The 22,750-nt window shown below is 32.4% G+C and overlaps 1 protein-coding gene across 1 annotated transcript in view; it reads right to left on the bottom strand.

Annotated features, from left to right (window-relative positions):
- Window positions 1–21,562, bottom strand: part of LOC114336204 (vitamin K-dependent protein C) — a 283,411-nt gene extending 261,849 nt beyond the window's left edge. The window contains exon 1 of the mRNA XM_028286535.2: window positions 21,381–21,562. The gene's annotated coding sequence lies outside the window, so the exon portion shown is untranslated. The remainder of the gene's footprint in view (window positions 1–21,380) is intronic.
- Window positions 21,563–22,750: the final 1,188 nt, after the last annotated feature.

A 22,750-nucleotide genomic window follows, 5' to 3' on the forward strand; every position in this document is an offset into this window, starting at 1 on the left:
GGAGGATCGATATGGCGTTGTTTTTTGACAACGATGGCTTTTATTTTCATCGATATTGGTTCGAATTTCATTATCTTAATTTAATCGCCCCATTTTCAACCCTATCTACAGTTGCGTCATTATGCATCTCAAACAAGGTCTAACGTAGTGCGTATTTTAGTAACGACGCAACTACCCTATAGTGGCTCAGGTCCTCGATTTTTGACCCTTCGCATGATTATCGAACGTATACTCTTCGTCTCTGTTTAGTATACGAAGCGAATACGTTCGATAACGAAGCGAACGGAATGGGACGTTTCGATGCCGCCGGTTCATCGCCGGCCGTTTCGATGCCGCCGGTTTATCGCCAGTCCATTACATCGCCGTCATATCTCGCATTTCCTAGAATTTTTAATTAATACTAAAAATAACTAATAATTCTAACTGTCGAAAATTCGGAAATATATCAGATAGCCACTAATTGACTGGCGATGAATCGGCCGACATCGGCATCGAACTGGCGGCATCGAAACGGCGGCGATGAAACGTCCTAGACCCCGAAGCGAAGGGTCAAAAATCGAGGCCCAAGTACATTTTTACAGTTCGGTAGTTTTTGTATCGTCTGTACATAATATTTTAGAAGTTAATTCGCAATAAACAGGAATTGCCAAAATTTGCAGTTACGTCCTTTTTCTTCCGTACCGGACTGAATAACTGCCTGCTATTACTTTTATTATTCTAATTTATCCTAGGTGGCACAGCAGTCGGTTTCTCTCTACTTAACTTATTCTTACAGCTGTGCTACCTATTTGGCCACGTGTAGTCGTACTAAAAATTGTGAAAAGTATTTTGAGTTTTATAGATAATACTATTGAGAGGTGGTTATTTTATTTGTAAGAAACCTCTGGGGAAAATTATTTGTCAGTGGGAAAGTCGAGCTATCTTTACTTACTGTTGTGGGCGAACGTTTTTCGTCTCTTTATATGGGGGAAATAAAGACGATTCTCTGGAAACCCTGAGATACAAACGATTCGCTAAAACAGTGACAAAAAATACATTTAATCTCTTCTCACTTCCTCCAACACAACATGCCACCCCATTCCACAGACTCCGAATGTATCACCAGATTCAGTCATGGCTCGGTAAACATTGTGATCCAGAAGATTGGGGCTGGAAAAAGCAAGGAAAATGTTGGATACCAATCCAAACTTCCAAGCCTCCAGTACCCCTGAGCTTATAAAATTCATCTTTTACAGATTCAATGGAAATTGGAAGTGCATGTGGTTGCCAAAAAGCAGACCTCAAATGTTTAGCAGTGTGCCTCTATTGTGGTGGTGAAAGTTGCAGCAACATCGTGGACATATCAACATTGATTATTATTGAAGAAAATGAATTGGAAGATGAATTACCGACAATGAGCCAACTCTAACTCTCATTATACCAAACAAATTCACCTCGGATACTGATTCAGATCTTGACTCGCAGCCTGGACCATCGAAAAAAAAAATGAAAAAATAATAACTATGATAGATCTTTTTCAAGATGTAATAATAAAAATATCATTTTGTCTAGAAATTGTCCGTTGATTAGGCTTATTGAGGATACCACACCACAAAAAACGCGCCTCCAGACTCTACCTCATAAGCGGCGGGGAAAAGGGTCAAAAATAGCTTAATAATAGCATAGGAGTGTTAAAATTATAATAAATAAACATAGAGATAGAAAAGTACCTAAGAATAAGGTTTTGTTTTTATCGCATTCCCATGAGAATTCGCGAACATGGTCAAGTTTGGAGCGCTGTAAAACCTAGATAAATAAATAAAATTAAACAAATTTATAGTGAAAATTTTTCATCAAAATATTCTCTACAAAATCGCTATGTTATTTTATTGTGTAATGAACGGAAAAGAAGTTATAACCTCCAAGTTATAACCAAGTTCTTACAAAATTTTCTCGTATTTTTGTTTATAACTTTTTTGTTGATCACTTGACGACAAAAAGTGATAGACATTAAATTGTAAAAAATTTAGTGTGCTACATTTTACGTGTTATTAAATTTTCTGTAGGGTTGCTAGTTTAGGAGATAGAGAGCAAAAGCCCTTTGCACCTCTTTTTCAAGATGGCGGCCGGGAGACAAGAGTGGCGACCCCAAAAACTTGAACTTAAGTTTCTACTGAACCCCCTACAGATTAGAAAAATAAAATTGACTCCTCTAAGAAATGCAAACCTAAATGTAACATTTCAGTGGCCTATAAGGGGTACTAATGAGTTTTTCATTAGTCGTAAGTTTTTAGTTTAATTGAGGTTAGAAATAAGTCGCTCATTAATCATATTATTTGATCATATTTTAATATTCTTAAGCATCTTATTGGTGTTTAATAAATAAAAAAAAATCAACAGGTTGGTCCCGACCGCGACCGACCTTATATCGTATCTTAGACTATTACGAAAACATTGATAAATTTAATTGAAAAATTCAGATTCAAAGAACACATAAAATCTAATTTTATTTAATTGATGTCGTGTAAAATAATTATTCAGACTAATAATATCCAGTTTTCAATTTCTAAGAAGTATTACCAAAATTTAATGTCTATATTTTTTCACCTGTCTATTTAAAGTGGAATGTTTTGTTTGGAAAGGAATAATTTAAAAATAAAGGAATAAGTAATGAGTAAATAAAACCCAGTTCATCAAAACACTCTGATATAAATACCACTAAATACTTCAATCTAATCTTCGGTATGTCGGAATTTCCAACTCATATTTAACATTTAATTGGGCAATTTTTGGTATTTGTTTTGTATTTATATTACTACTTTAAGGCAGCACACTTAATATTAATAATTCATTATTGAACCAGTTTAAAAACAAGTTTAAAAGCAGTGCCAATATTTTTCAGTTCAATTATTGAAATTAATTTATAATGTATTTTGAGATATAATGCGGCAAATCGATTACTAAAATGAATTAAATGAAATAAAGATAAATATTTCTATATTACGTACCTATACGTATTTCTAGAGAAGAGCATTTAGCAGTAACAATACAGGAATAGATCGATTTTTAAATAAAGCACCTAGAGACTTTTACAGAGACTTTTTACATTGTGTTCAGGATGATGTCTGGAAAAAAGGCTATATGGTTGCAAAATGGGTGGAAATGCATTTGAAAGTGCATAAAGTGCATCCAAAAGTGCCATGTCAAATCATGTGCCATCATGTCAAAATAGGTATATTAAGGGCCATATTTTGTTACTCGGGGGGTTTTTGGAGTGGCTGAACACGAATACGCCGTCAGAACCGACCTCCGGAGTTCCTGGTACCCAGTGTGACTGCTAAGGTAGTCTGAAGCTTCTGGAGTTTTGAGAGTTTTCGGCATTAAGTTGATGCAAACAGATTTGTTAGGGGGCTTTTGGGGGTACTGAAAACGAATACAGCATCAAAAGTGACACACAAAGCACCTGTTACCTAGCGTCGCGTCATGCGTCATCTTCCGAATTTTCGAGGATTTTTGGCACTAAATGGATGCAAAAAGATTACAAGGAGGGTTTTTGGGGTCGCTAGATACGAATACGTCATCAGAGTCAACCCCAGGAGTACCTGCTGCCCGCGGTCACTGATAAAGCACGTCACTGTCTGGAGTTTTAGAGGGTTTGAGGCACTGAATACAAGCAAATAAATAACTAGGCGGTTTAGTCCAAGTAATGAAGCTTAAAATAGGACAAAACCTCGCAATTTTTACAGAATGGATCGATTTGCTTGAAAATTTGAGAGTAAGTAGTAGATAGTCCAAGGATCAAAATCTATATGATGCCGAAAGGCGCTTTTACCATGGGGGTGGTTGCCACCCCATGTCGTGGGTGAAATTTTTTTATTATATTTTGACCACAAAAGTTGGTAAAAACATTAATTCTGAGCAAAAAATGTTCTAAACATTTTTTTGATAAAATTAAGAGTTTTCGATTTATTCGCTATCGAAAGTGTTAGTTTTATATTAAAAGAATTAATGTTTTTATTCAGTTTTCTGCAAATAACTTAAAAAGTCTTCGTTTTATCAAAACAACTTTGCTTAATAAAAATGTACCTTTTGAAAAAATCAACAAAACCGTTTTTTTTTTTTTTATTTTCTTTAAGACCAATAGTAATCGAGCTATACTTTATTGTATGTTAGCTCTTCTTCGTCAAATGCTAAATATTGTAGTTTCAAAGTCAAAAGACGGGAAAACTATGCATTTTTCGAGGATAACTTGTTTAAACTAATTTAAAGTATTTAAAAATATCTATCTCTAGATATAAAAAAAGTCTAGCTAAAAAATTAAGTAGCTTATAATGAAAAGAATGTCAGACCCTATATTTTTCAGTGAAAAAGTAATCGAAAGCAAACCCCTAATCACCACCCTGATTAAAATTAGTCATTGACCTTATTTCGTCTCCTCTATTTATGTATTATTAATCGGTTCTGAAAGTTTAACTGGTTTAGAATGATTAGTGTTAAAAAAATGGAGTCAAAACAAATATCGAATTTTTGAAGTTTGGTAAAAAATTCCCTTTTCTTCAGAATAGAAAGATTATCATCAGAGATACGAAAAAATATTTAAATATGAAATTGTAGCTTATTTAATTCTCAAGAACTTGGTTTACACAAATTTTTTCTACGGTAAAAATTGAGTGAGTTATTGACAATTAAATCTTGTAATAACATGCAAAAATCACCTTTACCAACCCTTTCAAAGTCACCACTTTTTGCGACTGAGGATTTTAAAAGGATTTAATATCAATAGTCTTATAGATCTTGTAAAAACATACAAAATTATTTTTTACCAAAACCTTCTAAGAAAAAAATTAAAAGGTTACGGTTAAAAAATCAATATATTTTTTTGAAAAAAAAAAAAAAGAAATCCAATTGGAAGCATAATAATGTAAATTAGCTTTGCTTTTATTCATTCTTATTCATTCATGTATTATTAATAGATTCTAGAAGTTTGACTGGCTAAGAATGATTAGTTTTCAAAAAACTGGGGTTAAAAGCGAATAACGACTTTTTGTAGTTTGGTAAAAAATGCAATTTTCTGCAGAATAGAAAGATTAGCATCAGATATACGAAACAATGTTTTTATGTGAAATTGTAGGTTATTTAACTCCCAAGAACTTGGTTTGAAAAAATTTTTTCTACGGCAAAAATTGAGTGAATGGTAAATGAGTATATATCGAAAAACATTGATTTTTTCTGTATAAAACTAACATTTTCGATAGCGAATAAATCGAAAAGTATTAATTTTATCAAAAAAATGTATAGAACATTTTTTGCTTAGAATGAATGTTTTTATCAACATTTGCAGTCAAAATATAATAAAAAATTTTCACCCCTTAGATGGGGTGGCAACCGCCCCCATGGTAAAAGCGCCTTTCGGCATCTTATAGATTTTGATCCTTGAACTATCCACTACTTATTCTCAAATTTTCAAGCAAATCGATCCATTCTGTAAAAATTGCGAGGTGAAATGCTTCGGTTCCTGGACTAGTTTTTGAGGACGATGGTGCCAAGGTCACTGCTTAGGCATGTCATTTTCTGGTTTTGGAGGGTTTTGGCACCAGTTACACTGGGGGTCTGTTATGATGGCTTATTTTTGTTCACCGACCCCAAAAAACGACGAGAAATCTGTTTGCATCAATTTAGTGCCAAATATCTTTGAAACCCCATAAGACGTGCCTTAGGAGTGAACCTGGGCACCAGCCGCTCCGGTGGTCATTTCTGATGACGTATTCGTGTTCAGCGACCCCAAAAGCCCCCAAGTAACAAAATCTGGCCCTTAACGCACTTATTTTGACATTTTTAGGCACTTTTTGGTGCATGTTATGCACTCTAAATGCAATTGTGCATTTCCACTCATTTGTAGCCTTTTGTAGCCCCTATTGTAGCCTTTTTCCTGACATCATCCTAAACGGAATGAAAAAGGTTGCAAATCCCTAGGTCTTGCTCTAGGTGTCCATTACTCCTATCTATTAAGTTGTTTTCCCATCTATTAATCACTTTAAGCACGATTATCATATTTTTTTAAATCAGATGTATGTACATACAGGGTGATCAACTTCTGTGACAAAGTCCAATATATCTGTTATTATACAATATATGAAAAAAAGTTGTTAATAAAAGTTATAGACACCTTTAATGTACACATTTTAAAATTAGTCAGAAATATACAGGGTCATCCATAACACGGTGCCGAACCAAAGTTATGTTTTTTTAAATAGAACACCCTATATTTTATTCAAAATCTGGTTTTTCTACATTTTTCTGATTAAAAGGATATACCACTTGTCTAGGGTTATACCGAGCGTTTGAAAGTTATGAGCACTTTTATTAAAAAATCATACTGATTTGATCGCCCTGTATGTTTCTAACGGTGATATATATACTAGTCTTGTGACTACTTTTGACTGTCAATATTAAAGTAGTTTTGCAACAATGTTCATTTTTTTTAATTACACAAATTGTATACAGGGTAAGTCAAAATGTAAATTAAAGATTTTCTTCATTTTTTTAAATGGAACACCCTGTATTTTATATTATCACGGAAAAGCGCTATCAATATACTTATCTTTTAAATATTTCCTATACCTAAAGTTATTAGTTTTCGAGATATTGTTGATCTTTAGTTTTATTGTTGATAACAACATGTATTACTTAGACATTAATAACAATACTTTAATTTATCAAGAAAACTGAATTAAATAAAAAAATGTTCAACGTACTTCTTATATTTCTTATAAAAGTTGTTCAAAGTGACCTCCCATAACATCTACACAGCCTGGAGACGAGTTTCGGAAGACCTACTGACGTTTGTAAGCATTTGTTATGTGACACTATAAAAGGCGTTTTTAATCCTTATTTTCACATCGTCAGCTGTTGTTGGAGATGTCCTATACACTACGTCTTTAATATAACACCAGAAAAAGAAGTCAGCTTTGTTCAATTCTGGTGATCTAGGTGGCCAATGAACTGGCCCATCTCTTCCTATCCATCTTTCAGGAAATAATTCATCGAGTTCATCGTTGACAAGTGCGTTGTAGTGAGCAGGGGCTGCAGGGTATTAAAGACGTAGTGTATAGGACACCTCCAACAACAGTTGACGATATAAAAATAAGGATTAAAAACGCCTTTCAAAGTGTCACATAACAAAAATGCTTACAAATGCGAGTAGGTCTTTCGAAACTCGTCTCCAGGCTGTGTAGACGTTATGGGAGGTCACTTTGAACAGCTTTTATAAGAAATGTAAGAAGTACGTTGAACATATTTCTATTTAATTTAGTTTTCTTGATAAATTAAAGTATTTTTATTAATGACTAAATAATACATGTTTTTATCAACAATTAAACTAAAATATCTCGAAAACTAATAACTTTAGATATAGGGAATATTTAAAAGATATGAAAGTATACTGATATAACTTTTCGATGGTAATATAAAATACAGGGTGTTCCATTTAAAAATATGAAGAAAATCTTGTATTTACATTTTGACTTACCCTGTATACGATTTGTGTAGTTATAAAAAAACTGTATATTTTTGCAAAACTACTTTAATATTGACAGTCAAAAGCAGTAAAAACATTAGGTTATATTACACCGTTAGAAACATACAGGGCGATCAAATCAGTATGGTTTTTTAATAAAAGTGCTCATAACTTTCAAACGCTCGGTATAACCTTAGACAAGTGTTATATATTTTTAATCAGAAAAATGTAGAGAAACCAAATTTTGAATAAAATATACGGTGTTCTATTTAAAAAAATATAACTTTGGGTTGGCACCGTGTTATGGAGGACCCTGTATATTTCTCACTAATTTTAAAATGTGTACATTGAAGGTGTCTATAACTTTTAGTAACAACTTTTTTTCATATATTGTATAATAACAGATATATTGGACTTTGTCACATAAATTGATCACCCTGTATATTTGATCATTCACCCTTAAGAGGAAACAGTAGCGATCAACAGGTAGCGAAAACGCGTTTCAAGATTGCCGCTGTAATTTTGAATATTTTTTCGAGATATTTGGCACACGTATTCGTAATATAATAAAGAATGGCGGTACAGAGCCCAATTTGAAAAATATATTAATATGTGGAAATTACTCTGTAATTAAATACAATATTAAAAAAACGAGCCTGTACCGCCATTAAGAAGAACAAAAAAATACACTTTCTTCAAATAAACTTTTTTATCCGATGCCTAGATTTTGTGTCATTTTGGAACTACTAATGAAATAAAAAATTTTAGTAGTTCCAAAATGACACAAAATCTAGGCATTGGATAAAAAAGTTTATTTGAAGAAAGTGTATTTTTTTGTTCTTCTTAATGGCGGTACATGCTCGTTTTTTTAATATTGTATTTAATTACAGAGTAATTTCCACATATTAATATATTTTTCAAATTGGGCTCTGTACCGCCATTATTTATTATATTACGAACACGTGTGCCAAATATCTCGAAAAAATATTCAAAATTACAGCCGCAATCTTGGAACGCGTTTTTGCTACCTCTTGATCGCTACTGTTTCCTCTTAACGACATCACTGATAAAAATAAGAAAATTATAAACCGAATTGTTTTAGTAATAAAACAAATTGGAAATGATTTAAAAAACACTCAGATGCACAAATGACTTAGAAAATTCTACTTATAAAGACAATTTTGAGAGTGCTGAAAGATGAAATAAATAATCAAAAGAAGAGTATCTAAAATGTGTTGCAAAAACTAAGAACCCTTAATCTAGCGGGGCAACATGAGCGGAATCCAATTTAACATTCGTCATATTTTTTCACGCACAAAGAAAAGAAACTATGAACAACAAAAATATGAAGCTATGGAGAAAGACCGACCCAAACCAGGCTCCAGAGAATTCTATAAAGCAATCTCCACTGAGAAAAGAGCACCTAGAACCATTTCTATCCATACACTGAGAGACAATGAAGGCCATATGATAATCGACGATAAAGAACTAACAGAAGAATGGAAAGGGTATTTCAGGGACCTTCTAAACATCATACAGGAAGAACAGCACAAAGAGATCTATATAACAGTAGACATGCCCGTCGAAAATCCCTCTTTTGAAGAAACCCGAAAGGCTTTAAATAAGCTGAAAAATCACAAAACGCCGGGTACGGACGAGATGCCAGCAGAATTTCTGACATATGGTGGAGAGACACTACATCGCCAAATCCACCAATTAATAACACTGATATGGTTAGAAGGAAGGATACCAGCAAGATGGAAGGAAAACATCATAGTGCCCATCCACAAAAAAGGGGACAGAACAAAATGCGCGAATTACAGAGGAATTTCACTCTAAAACACGGCATATAAAATCCTCTGAAACATCATTCTTAGTAGACTAACCCCTTATGCTGAAAATGTCCTAGGAGAATATCAACCCCCGGTTTTAGAACAAACAGATCCACAATAGATCAACTATTCACGCTGAGACAGCTTCTAGAAAAGGGATGGGAGTATAACAGACCCATACACAATCTCTTCATAGACTTTCGACAGGCATATGACAGCGTAGAAAAAAGCCAAGTATGGAATGCCATGGCTGAGTTCTCAATACCAAAGAAACTTATTCGGATGACTAAAGTCTGTATGGAGGGTGGAATATCAAAAGTACGTGTAAATAATAAACTGTCTGGCAGCTTCGAAATCAACAGTGAACTCAAACAGGGTGATGCGTTATCTCCACTACTTTTTAACCTCGTATTAGAGAAAGCCGTGAGGTCGGCCGAAATGAAAACAGAACTGCTATCGGTTCAAGGTCCCAAGTTATTACTAGCATACGCAGATGACATTGATCTCGTTGGAGACTAAATCCTATCCACAAAAGCCATTTTCAACAAGGTGAAAGGAGCAACAAGCGAAGTAGGGCTGAAGATTAATGAAGAGAAGACGAAATATATGTGTATAAATAGAACAACACGAAGAGACAGGATAGGACAAAATGTGACGGTCAACACCTTCAATTTCGAAAGAGTGCAACGTTTTAAGTATCTGGGGGACATAATCGCATCTGACAACAATGTTACTGAAGAAGTAAAAGACAGAATCCAATCATCGAATCGCTCTCTATTCGCACTGGATAAGCTTATAAAATCAAAACATCTTACAAGAAGTTCCAAGATCAAAATCTATAAATCCATCGTCCGACCTGTACTAACATATGGTTGCGAAACGTGGACCATGACCAAATCAAACGAAGAAAAGCTCAGACGTTTTGAACAAAAAATACTTAGAAACATTCTCGGACCTCACCACGACATTAACACAAACCAGTATAGGATCAGAACCAACTTCGAATTAAAAGAACTCTACAATGACACCGATATTGTCCAAGAAATTAAATCACAGGGACTAAGATGGGCAGGTCACGTGCACAGACTTCATAACGAGAAACTTGTAAGACTGGTATGGGAGAAGATTACTGCAGGCAAAAGTCCACTCGGACGTCCCAGAATGCGATGGAGAGATAACATCCAAGCAGATCTCCGAAAAATGAACATTCCATTTGACCCTAGGTTGATGGAAGACCGAAAAAATTGGAAGAAAGTTGTACAGTCAGCCAGGACCCACCCAGAGTTGTAGCGCTACGTGATGATGATGTTAGTTTTTCACCAATGTTTCGGTAATTTATTTATTTATTAAGGGTGTTAATTATGACCTCTAAATATGTAATGTTAATAGGTCAGTGTCCGTGATTTTCTCCTTCAGATCATTTAACAGTACGATAGTTTTCACGATAAGGAACTTGCAAAAAAACTTAATGGCAGGTCGTGAAAACAAAAAATTTTACCTTGGAAAAGTTACAGAAAATAAGAAAAATTCGATTTTTAGAAAAACTCACTCTAAAAAAACTCTAAATTTCTTCGTTTTTGCTTCGCTCATATGAGTTTTTCAGTACACAAAAAAGCATTAAGGATAAAATTGTGGTCGAACTTCGTCAGAAATCCGACAGTCTAATAGTATCTGTCTAATAGACATGTCAGAAAAGCAGTCAAAAACGTTGGATAAACAGAATAACAGAGTCAAGTCCGACTGGAAGAAGGAGAGGCAAGAGAGGCAGGCTACGAAGATCTTTCAGAGAAAAGCGGATGAAGCGGATGAAGCGGATGAAGCGGATGGAGCGAATTTCAGAGATGAAGTGGATAAAGGAATGGAAAGAAAAAATTGGCAGAAAGGCGACTGGAAAAACAGAAAGAACTGGAGAGAAGGATTGAGTGAGGGAATACAGTGAAAACTGTAAAAAATCCTTGGTATATAAAACGTGTATAAAACGTGTGGCGTCTACAAACAGTTACGTAAAATTTAGGTCCGTGTAATGTATATCCTAAGATGCCCAGAGTTTTATCTCAAACTGCTTATTAACCGATATAAAATTTTAATATTCTTTCTTATAATTATTTAGTCAAGGAGATTTGGCCATAAAAGTAGGTCTACTTAACATAAAATTTTTTATTACGAATTTTTATTAAATATACGTAATAAAAAAGTATTAATTTATTCATAATTTTAGCAGCAAGTGACACCTAAAGCTCATTAACTTTACGAAAAATTTTTGACATTACGAAATATTAAAGTTATTTCTCACGGAATGTGCTTTTTACTCTAACCGACATAAAAAAGCAATTTTCGTCATTGGAAGTCAAGCTAAATTAAATTCATTGGCATTCCATAAAGGCCTTTCGACGCAAAAAAATATTCTAAGGTACTGAAGTAATAATATTAGAAATTCCCTTCATTTTGTCATTTTTTTAATAAACTGATGTAAAAATATACATTTTATATCGAATTGGATCTGGTAGGTACGTGTTTCACAATTCTGTTCTGTACATATAATTGACAATGGGAAATTAGGTTGCCAAATAATCATCAAAAAGATAATAATAGTCTACGGAAGTATGAAGAAAACAAATTGAGATAGGTATAATTGAAAAGTATATGCCAACAATAGTGCAGTCAATGAAGGTATTTGGCTCCGAATTCATTAATGTTCTGAGATTTTCACAGTAAGTTAGCAATAGCTCAAGAAACAAAATCTATAATTATAATTTTGCTATTTTCAACCACGTGGTTAAAATATCCGAAAATGGTCGATTTTAGGGATAAAATGCTACAAATACTTTTGTAGTGCTTGAAAAGACCTTTAAAATGAGTGGGTACTGTTAAAATCTAAGCGAGAGATAGTGCAAAAAAATTTTAAGAAAATTTTAAGAAATTTTTTTCTCAATGGAAGGAAAGTACTTTAAAAATATGAGGAGTTTATTTTACTCCCTCATCCACAAGAATTAAAATACATCGTGTTTCTTCTACAATACATATTAGGTATCAATCTTCTACATATTATGATGTTATTTTTATGTTTAAAAAGTTGGACTGGTTTAAAATGTATGCTTTTTGAAAAAAGTAAGATCAAATTATAGATCGAATTTTCTTAAAACTTTGCTTTTTCCTCCAAGTAACTAGAAAATGATAAGAGGTACGAAAAACCTGAATAAGTGCAAAAATTTAGGTTTTTTTAACAAAAATGTTCTTCCTTTTTCATTATTATAGCATAAAAATTGTCAGATATCACTACTTAAAATTAGCCTGGTAGCGCTAGTATCACTTTTATTGTGTCCTAAAGGCCTTAAGCCCTGAACTTTTTAAAAGCTAAGGGCCGGTTGTTCGAAAGCTAATCAACAATGATCATTATCAAATATTTAATTACTGTCACCAACTGTCAATGTCAACTTTGTTTGGATTGCTGAAAACATAATATGAAAATACTTAAGGTGAAACAGTAGCGATCAACAGGTAGCGAAAACGCGTTCCAAGATTGCGGCTGTAATTTTGAATATTTTTTCGAGATATTTGGCACACGTATTCTTAATATAATAAAGAATGGCGATACAGAGCCCAATTTAAAAAATATATTAATATGTGGAAATTACTCTGTAGTTAAATACAATATTAAAAAAACGAGCCTGTACCGCCATTAAGAAGAACAAAAAAATACACTTTCTTCAAATAAACTTTTTTATCCGATGCCTAGATTTTGTGTCATTTTGGAACTACTAATGAAATAAAAAATTTTAGTAGTTCCAAAATGACACAAAATCTAGGCATCGGATAAAAAAGTTTATTTGAAGAAAGTGTATTTTTTTGTTCTTAATGGCCTTATTCCCAATGGCCCTCTTATTCGCCTTAATGGCGGTACAGGCTCGTTTTTTTAATATTGTATTTAATTACAGAGTAATTTCCACATATTAATATATTTTTCAAATTGGGCTCTGTACCGCCATTCTTTATAATATTACGAATACGTGTGCCAAATATCTCGAAAAAATATTCAAAATTACAGCCGCAATCTTGGAACGCGTTTTTGCTACCTGTTGATCGCTACTGTTTCCTCTTAATCAATTATGTTAATAATTGTTACGTTAATTGATTAACTAATCTCATAATTTTACTCATTTATGTTTTCAGCAACCCAATAAAAGTTGACATTGACAGTTTTGGTGACAGTAATTAAATATTTGATAGTGATCATTGTTGATTAGCGTTCGAACAACCGGCCCTAAGTATAATAAATATATGACAATATGATGAATGTAGTTTGATAGTCATTGAAATTTTATATAAAATGGTTTTTGAATGGATACGGTATCTTTAACATGAACGGAGTTATTGTATAAAAATCAAACCACTCTTTTTTCAATTTTGGAGAATATACGAATTTTGGAGCAGATGTGAATGGGATCTTGGTATACCGAATACTCACTTTTCACAGCTGCTAGTGAAATAGCTGTAAAATTTACATCGCTCATACCTAAATTAGATGCTTTGGTCGAGCACATTAAGAAAGTTTATTACCAAATTCAAATTTGGTTAGGCGAAAATAATCTCAATCCAATTAATTTGGGATTGGATAATGCTAATGTATATTTACAGTCTACAAAAAGCATAATTAGTCGAGGAAATGAAGCTGAAAAAATGGCAACACCTCGCCATTTTTTCGTCCAGCATCGATTTGTACAAAAATTTGGGATTAGGCTCATTTCACCCTCTAGTTCATTTTCTACATTGAGCCGTTGTACGTTTTTTGTTTTTTAAGGGTGAAAACTAACCCTAATTGTAAAAAATTATAAAATAACATTTTAAACTTTAATATTGTCAACATTTTGTTCTTATTAGTTACATAATGATTGTTTTATGCTTTAAGATATAATATCATAATATTTCAACCCTTAAAACCACCATTGTTGGAGATATATATAAAAAAATTAGTTATCCTAAAAGAATAATTTCGACTTGCATCGATTTACATAAAAATTTGGGATTGGGATCATCTTACCCTGTACTTTATATTCTATATCATGCTTAAGGGCGTTGATTATTTTTAGGGGTGTAAATTACCCCTTATTGTTAAAAATTATATAAAAACATTGTAAACTTTAATATGGGTAAAATTTGGTTTTGATTGGTTAAATAATGATTGTTTTATACTTTAGGATATAATAAAATATTTCAACCCTGAAAAACCACCCTTAATAACATTACAGTTCTTATAAGTAGATATTTTAATAGATATATACAGAAAAAAAGTAGAATTAAAGAATTACAAAAACATTTATTTACACAAAAATACGAATTTACAAATATGAACAAATACAAATACAAATAGTTTTTAGTCATCTTCCAGTATAAGAACCGGTTCTGTGGTATTATACATACATTGGAAATTATCCATAAGCGGACTATCCGAATTTTTCGAAAAAAAAATTATAGCTCCTTCATTTTTGGAGATAAAAAGTTTATTCAAAAATGACTTTGTAGAATTTTTGAAAAGTTATAAGACTGTGTAAACTAAATTCCGTAAGATCCCTTAGTTTTTAATTAGGATGGGTTTAAAGGGCTCGAATAAGGGGATGTTTGCTCGTAAATAGGGGTTTTAAACAGTTTTATCTCGCTAACTATTCACTGTAATGAAAATTTATGCACAAGGAAATTTTAGTTATTAAAAAAGCTACAATTTAGTAGTCCATCGTTTTTTTCGTATCTCCAGTATTTTCGGAGATATTTTGAAGTAAAAGGTGAAAAATGGGAAATTCCAAAAAAAATATTTTTCTTTTAACTCTAATTTTTCTAAAATTAGGACTTTTAAATAGGTCAAACATCTTGGGTGTATTGACAATACAAACATATAAGGAATTACAGAAAGGCAAAGACCAATTTTTAATTAGGAGGGTCTATAGGCACCTACCTACTGTTTTATATAAATTTTATTATATTTTTTTTTCTGCAAAGATAATTTTTTGATCTACTAAGACTTACTTATTAGGAAGACTTCGAAGTATTGAATAAGTTTCCAGTAGGTAGTGACCATCGATCAATGTGAAGAAAAATAGAAATAAATGTACCTAAATAGGTATAGAACCAGTGGCCCAAAAGATACAGTAACATCAGATACAAAAAAAAATAATCCAAATACGTAACAAATATTCCAATACAAGTACCTAGTTCGCAATCACGGCTCAGAAGATAAGACTAAATAGTCTAAAAAAACTAGTTCTCTAAAACACACGAAAGAGTACTTTTGCAATATTGTCGTTTCTCCTAGTTGTGTATTGGTGCAGAATAGATACAACTAATTATCACGAAAACATGAAAATTTCGAACCTAGAACTTTTGATTTCATAGAATAAAATATTGGTGTAGAGTGTAGAGTGTAGAGGTTACAATAAAGATCTTTCAGGAAGCACTGTGCAAAAGTCTAGAATATCAAAAAACTGCGCCTATATCTACAATAAGAAACACTACATACCATACCTACTTAGCGAAATCAATACAAAGACTCAAGAAATGCAGCAAGAAAGGGTCGATATTGATAAATATACTACTCGCGGTGTGCAAGTACTTGGAGGCGATACGAGAAACGATCGTGCGAGAATAGCGGAGAAATATTGTAACTTTCTTAAATAATTCATTGTCAATTGAAATTGTCAAATTGACGTATATTTCATATATACTGTCAATGAAGAAGAAAAATTATATATTGCTCCACAATATTGATATGATATGCAATTATTATATAAAGGTAAATAAACCGGGAGATATTAACAGAAGTTCAACCACGATTTTCTAAGTCCTGCCCTTTGCAATACTGGAAGGTTAGAGAAGGTACTTACAATTTGTGAAAAAATCCACGGGTTTCCTGTGACATTTTTCTGTGAAAATTAGATTTTCCATGAATAAAAAAATTGGGAGTTGCGATGAATTTTTAAGTCCTGCCATATCCATAGAATAACAGGATACTATCTATTTTATGAAGAAAATTTTTTGGGCAGGACGGTCGCAAAAGTACTTAGGGAGTATACATATATACAAATATGTAATGAAAATAATGAAATTTTCATGATTTTCTAAGTCCTGCCAACTTAATAAATTAATTATATTTATTTCAAAATGACCAAAAAAAATATTGGCATGACGTCACCTAATGTTTAACTGCACTTGTTTCTTGGAAAATTTTGTATAAAATTTTCACTCTGTTTCCGTGATTTTCTAAGTCATAAAACAAATTTTGTTACAAAATAAATAATTTCAGTATACATTATGCAAAATGGCAGGATGTTTAGTTACACCTTTTTTACTATATATAGTTAAAAAATTTGTAAGAAAATTCGTGGAAAATTACACGATTTTCTAAGTCATGCCATTTCGCACATATCTCAAGAAGGTTAATATAAATCTATTTTCAAAGAGGCAGGATGGTTGTATAGTTATTTCGTATAAAAAAATTAAATTATCTGTCTGTAAAATTATTTCAGGGTGTTATACAAACATATTCATATCACCACATTTTTCTTGAGTCATACCATGTCGAGTATGCTTAAAAAACACTAATCTAAAACGGTTTACAACTTTACAAATGTCATCAGACCATCTGGTTGGCGGACGACCTCTACTTCGATATGCTTCGTCTAGAAGAAGCATATCGAAGTATTGTAATTAGTTTCTTTAAAATAGCTGCAGAACGCTTTTATTTGGAAAAACGAAAACTGGTACACTTATTTATCTTCCAGAGGTCAATTGTCAAATGTCAATTATCAATTGTCAATTTTTAGTACCGGTCATAGGGGTCCGTTAGGGTACGGAAACGGATATATTATCGAATAACTTTTGTGTCTAACTTTTAAGCATCTCTGACACTGGATTATTGAATTCTGGAATAGTTTTTTTCTAAAAGGTACTTTTGCTTTAACTCAGAAGAATACGCAGTGCAGTGTTCTAGAAAAATCGATGTGAAAAATTTTTCGTTTTTTGGTTTTTTGAGTTTAAAAGGATTTAGAAAAATTCTATTTAGAAAAACGAAAACTGCTACGTTTATTTCTCTTCCAGAGATGAATCGATTTTATCAATTGTGAATTTCTAGTACTGGTCATAGGCCTCCGTCTATTTAAAAGTACGCCCACCAATAAAACGAGTGTGATTCATGTGCCTTAAACTTTTTTATCTTCGAGAGGCCCCACACCAAAGAAACATAAAACATGAAACGTAAAACACGTTTCATGAAAATAAAACACAGCTAAACAAATTGAAGTTCGTACACACAAGAAGCGAGTGTGATTCATGCACATAAAAAATTTTTATCTTGGTGAAATCTGTTTCAGGAAAGAGATCGTGTTGTATTTTTCGGTTTCAGTTTCATTGTTTTGGACAGTTAATTACGTGCATAATATGAATTCCAACCAAGAATTTAATATTGCATTGGTTTCTGTTGTAAAGTAGAACGAAGAGTTGTACAATTATTATAACCTGGAGAGGTACTCGAATAGGTAATGATAAGAAAATATAAGAAAATATCAGTTTTCTTTAAACCAGGACCCAAAATAAAACAATGTAGATGTTTGAATACTCAGTCTATAAAATTATTTAAATTTGGGAAGATGATTACTTAGTTCGTTTTCAACCAAATACGTACTATGGTTATGATGTTGGGCAGTAATAAAAAGTTGCCGCAAGAGTAACAACCTCGTCATCATTACTTTCCATTGTTGGCTATACAAATTTTCATTTTGTTTCTTTGATTAGTATATAATATGAAACGGTTTCGTCCTTCACAATTCATTTTGTTTCATGTTTTACGTTTTAAGTTTTACTTCACGTTTCTTTGATCTGCGGCCTCCCTTAGAAAGCAATAAAGGTTTGCTATGACAGCAACGACCTCGCCATAACTTTCCATTGTCGACTATAAAAATTTTATTTTTGTTTCTTCGATTAGTATATCACATGAAATCAAATGTTTTTTCTCAATTTATTTGTTTCTTATTTCAAGTTTCATGTTTCACGTCTCATCTTTCACGTTTTATGTTATTTTAATCTGCCTTAGGAAGCATTTTCAGATTAGTTGAATTGTGTTAAATTGCCTTAAAATTATTAAATTTATTAATTGCCTTTATTGCAATTATTAATTGCCTTAAAATCAATTTGTTGTTATTAATTTATTTTGTTGCATAGCAATTTTATCCCGCCTTCTTACTTGTTCGAACACAAAATACACACGCATGTAACAGGCGCTGAGTTGCCGCACTCAACTCGTTTTCCTGATATTGTAGGATTGTAGATATTATCCTGATATTGTTTCCTATATTTGATAGCAAAATTTACTAACACTAACAACACCAGAATAAATCGATTTTTAAATACAGCATCTATCTACTTGCAACTTTTTGCATTGTGTTCAGGATAACATCAGGAAAAGGTGTATAATATAAAAATGGGTGGAAATTGCATTTTAGTGCATAACATGCATCCAAAAGTGCATAAACCTGTCAAAATCGGTGTATGAAGGGCAAAATTTTGTTATTTGGGAGGTTTATGGAGTTACGAATACGCAAGCAGAACCGACCTCTGAATGACCTAGTGCCCAGAGTTGCTGCTAAGGCACGCCATCTGGAGTTTCGTGGGATATCGGCAATAAATTTAAAAAAAAAACAGAATATTCGATGGTTTTTGGGATGGCCGAACACGAATATGACATTACAACCGACCCTCGGAGCACCTGGTGCCCAGGGTGACTGATCTCGAATTTAAGAGAGTTTTTGGAGGTCGATTCTGATGGCGTATTCATGTTCAGCAACCACAAAACTCTTCGAGAAATCTACTTGCATCACTTTAGTGTCTGAAAGCCTCGAAATTTAAGAATACGGCGTGTATATCAGTCACCCCGAGCACTAGGTAAAGATCTGTTCTAATGTGACATTCTTGTTCAGAAACCCCAAAAACCACCTGAGTAATCTGTCTGTATCAATTTACTGCCGAAATTAATATATAAATATGGTATAGAAAATGCTTAGCAAATAAAAAGGTACCATAAAATATCATTTTATTATAATACTAAAATACAGGGTGTCCCATTTAAGAAAACTCAAAAAATACTCATTCCGAGTTTCAAGTTTCAACCAACCCCGTATACTAAAATTAAACATTTTGGTATACTATTAATAACTGACAATAGTAGACTATATTAAAAATCGTTTAAACATAAATTAATAGAAGTTTGGATATCAAATCACTAACAATATGTATAGGGTGTGAATGTTCCTACAAAATTAAAAAAAAACGTAATTATATTTTAAACTACCTCGTATAATATTTCAAAACACTATATTTTATTAAAGAGAACATCGAGTAGAATCCAAAAATGTAAAAATATACAGGGTATTCCATTTAAAAAAACATAAATTTTTGTCACCCTGTGAAAACGGGTAGCCCTGTATATTAGAAAATACTGTTAAATTATAGTCCTATCTGTGGCACATGTTTTACCTAAATAACTTTTTTCGTATATCTTACGACAAACGAGTAATTGGACTAGCCCACACTAATGCCCCACCCTGTATACAAAATAACCATAAAACCATCCTGCCTCTTTGTATATAGACTTATATTAAGATTCTTGAAACATGTGCAAAATGGCATGACTTAGAAAATCGTTGACTTTTTCACGAATTTTCTTACAAATCTAGAACTCCTGCCGTCTTACAAGAACCGTTTAACCTTCCTGCCGAGTACCGAAAAGGTATTGATTGCATTTGAGTATTATAACTTTTTAAAGGCAGGACTTAGAAAATCACGGAATCAGGGTGAGAATTTTCCGCAGAATTTTCCAAGGGACAAGTATACTTAAACATTAGGAGACGTCATGCCAATATTTTTTTGATAATTTTGAAATAAATATGTTTAGTTTATTAAGTTGGCAGGACTTAGAAAATCATGAAAATTTCATTATTTTCATTACATATTTGTATATATGTATACTCCCTAAGTACTTTTGCGACCGTCCTGCCCAAAAAATTTTCTTCATAAAATCGATAGTATCCTGTCTATCTACGGATATGGCAGGACTTAGAAATTCATCGCAAAACCCTATTTTTATTTTTTGGGAAAATCTAATTTTTACAGGAAAATGTCACAGGAAATTTGTGGATGTTTCCACAGATTGTAATTACATCGTCTACCCTTCCAGTATTGCAAAAGGCAGGACTTAGAAAATCGTGGCTGAACTTCTGTATAATATCTCCCAGTCTAAAATGTAATTAATTGTATTTTGCTTGCATTACTGCATTTTAATAACTAATTTTATTTACTACATACAATTGTTTGCGTTTTAATAACATAACCTGAATCTTACTTTTTCTTCTTATTATTTTTTTGACTATGGCCTTGACAATTATCCAGCAACCAGGACCATTGGCCAATATAATTAAAAGTGCGAATAAAAGTGCAGAGCGAAGAAACCAGGTGTCGCTTTTCCGAACTTGCACGGTCCCAATAGCAATTTAAGCATATTATTGCAAAACATAATATGTATACCCAATAAGGGAAAAAAGTCGAATAGAATGAATAAATTATAAAAATAGAGAAATGCAAGTTTGGACTTGTTTAAATTAGATATATACTGAAAAACAACAAAGAATTAAAATACAAGTTCATTTTAAATGCTTAATATGCTGATATTTTACGCATTAAAAAACGTTATTTTTATTTATTACTTAGTAGAAAAAGGCTCCAAGTACTTTTAGATTAATATCTTTATGAAGGCAAAATTTGTTTTGAAAGAAAAAAAATTTTGAGGTTTTTATATAAAGTTTTTTACCACAAACAAATAGTTTCTAATCTACACATTATGTAAATTTGATATTTGAAAGTATATAATCGAATAAATAAAAAAAAAATTAAAAATCTAGGTTCATTTATCTCAAAAAACTTTTAAATTTAATGTACTTATTTTTGTAATTTAGAACATATTTTTCTGATAAGTTTAGATTAGAAGAATAAATATTCGGAATTTTTAAATAACTTACGTTTTAATGTTGCTCAGACGACCACAAAATTTACACTAACTAGGTGATAATACTGTCTCGGAATATTTATTTAAATCGCCTAAAGTATCAAGAAACTGGTAATGATTCGATTATCAATATTGTTTTTTCAAGGATGGTCACTTGTTTTGTTTGTTAAAACCAGCCCCGTACAAGCATACAAGGACTTTTAAGAGTATAGACTAAGAGCCGGGATAGGTGAAATTTGCCAATCATTTTAGGCACCATAAGAGTCTATAACTAAAATCGTCATCATCATCACCATCATTCCTCAACCTCTTGCATCCTCTGTTGGATATATGTTTCCTCTATATTCTTCCATTGTTCTCTATCTTGTTTCTTCTGTATCCAATTTTCCACTGTTTTTCACAAGTCATCCATACTCCTTTTTGGTGGTCTACCTCGGTGTTTTTTATCTTCTCTAGATCTCCATTCTTTAAGTATTTTGGTCCACCTACTATCATTTACACGAGCTACATGTCCATTTAGCTTGTGCAATTTTTTCTATGACATCTGTCACTTTGGTCCTCTCTCTCACTATCCAATTTGGTACCATATCTTCTTATTTCTTATTCTTCTTCTTCTTCTTTCTAGCATGATCTATTTTTTCCATTCTTCTTTGAGTTATTCTCAATTTATTTGCAGAATGTTTAGTCAAAGTTATGGTCTCGGAACAATGTCATTACCGACAGTAGCGACAGTATGCATTAGTTGTAATAACTATTTGTATAAAAAGGGAGGAAAGTGCTACTTTTCCTCCCGAGAATGAAGTTTACTGCCCGACGCGTAGCGGAGGGCACTAATCATTTAAGGGAGGAAAAGGCACTTTACTCCCATGTTATACATATGGTTTTTCCACCTTCCTCAAATAACAAGTAATTTTTTTCATTTTTACTTAATTTATTTATGTAACTAACCAACAAAATTCATTAGAACTGAAACTAACAAGTAGGTACAATATAACTGTCAACTGTCAAATATAAGTCAAATTATTAATGTAAACATTGTTAAATCAAAATAACAATTTACTGTTTTTTACCATTCTGCAAAATACAGGGTGTTTTATAAATAAACGTTCAAATGTTTAGATACTTACGTAATAGAAAATAGATATTGTGCAGGGCGCGTCAATAAATTATATTTCATGAATGGAATACCATGAAGTCACTTCTACTTTTCCTCCCTAGGGAGGAAAAGTACAACTTTGCTCCCTACAATCGGGTCAGGAAAAGTATACTTTTCCTGAGTAGAGGTAGGTGTAAAACTTTTTTTCCACCTACCTCTACCGAAAGTATACTTTTCCTGACCTGATTGTAGGGAGCAAAGTCGTACTTTTCCTCGCTAGGGAGTGA

Source organism: Diabrotica virgifera, chromosome 6 (assembly GCF_917563875.1).
Source record: "Diabrotica virgifera virgifera chromosome 6, PGI_DIABVI_V3a".
NCBI lineage: Eukaryota > Metazoa > Arthropoda > Insecta > Coleoptera > Chrysomelidae > Diabrotica > Diabrotica virgifera.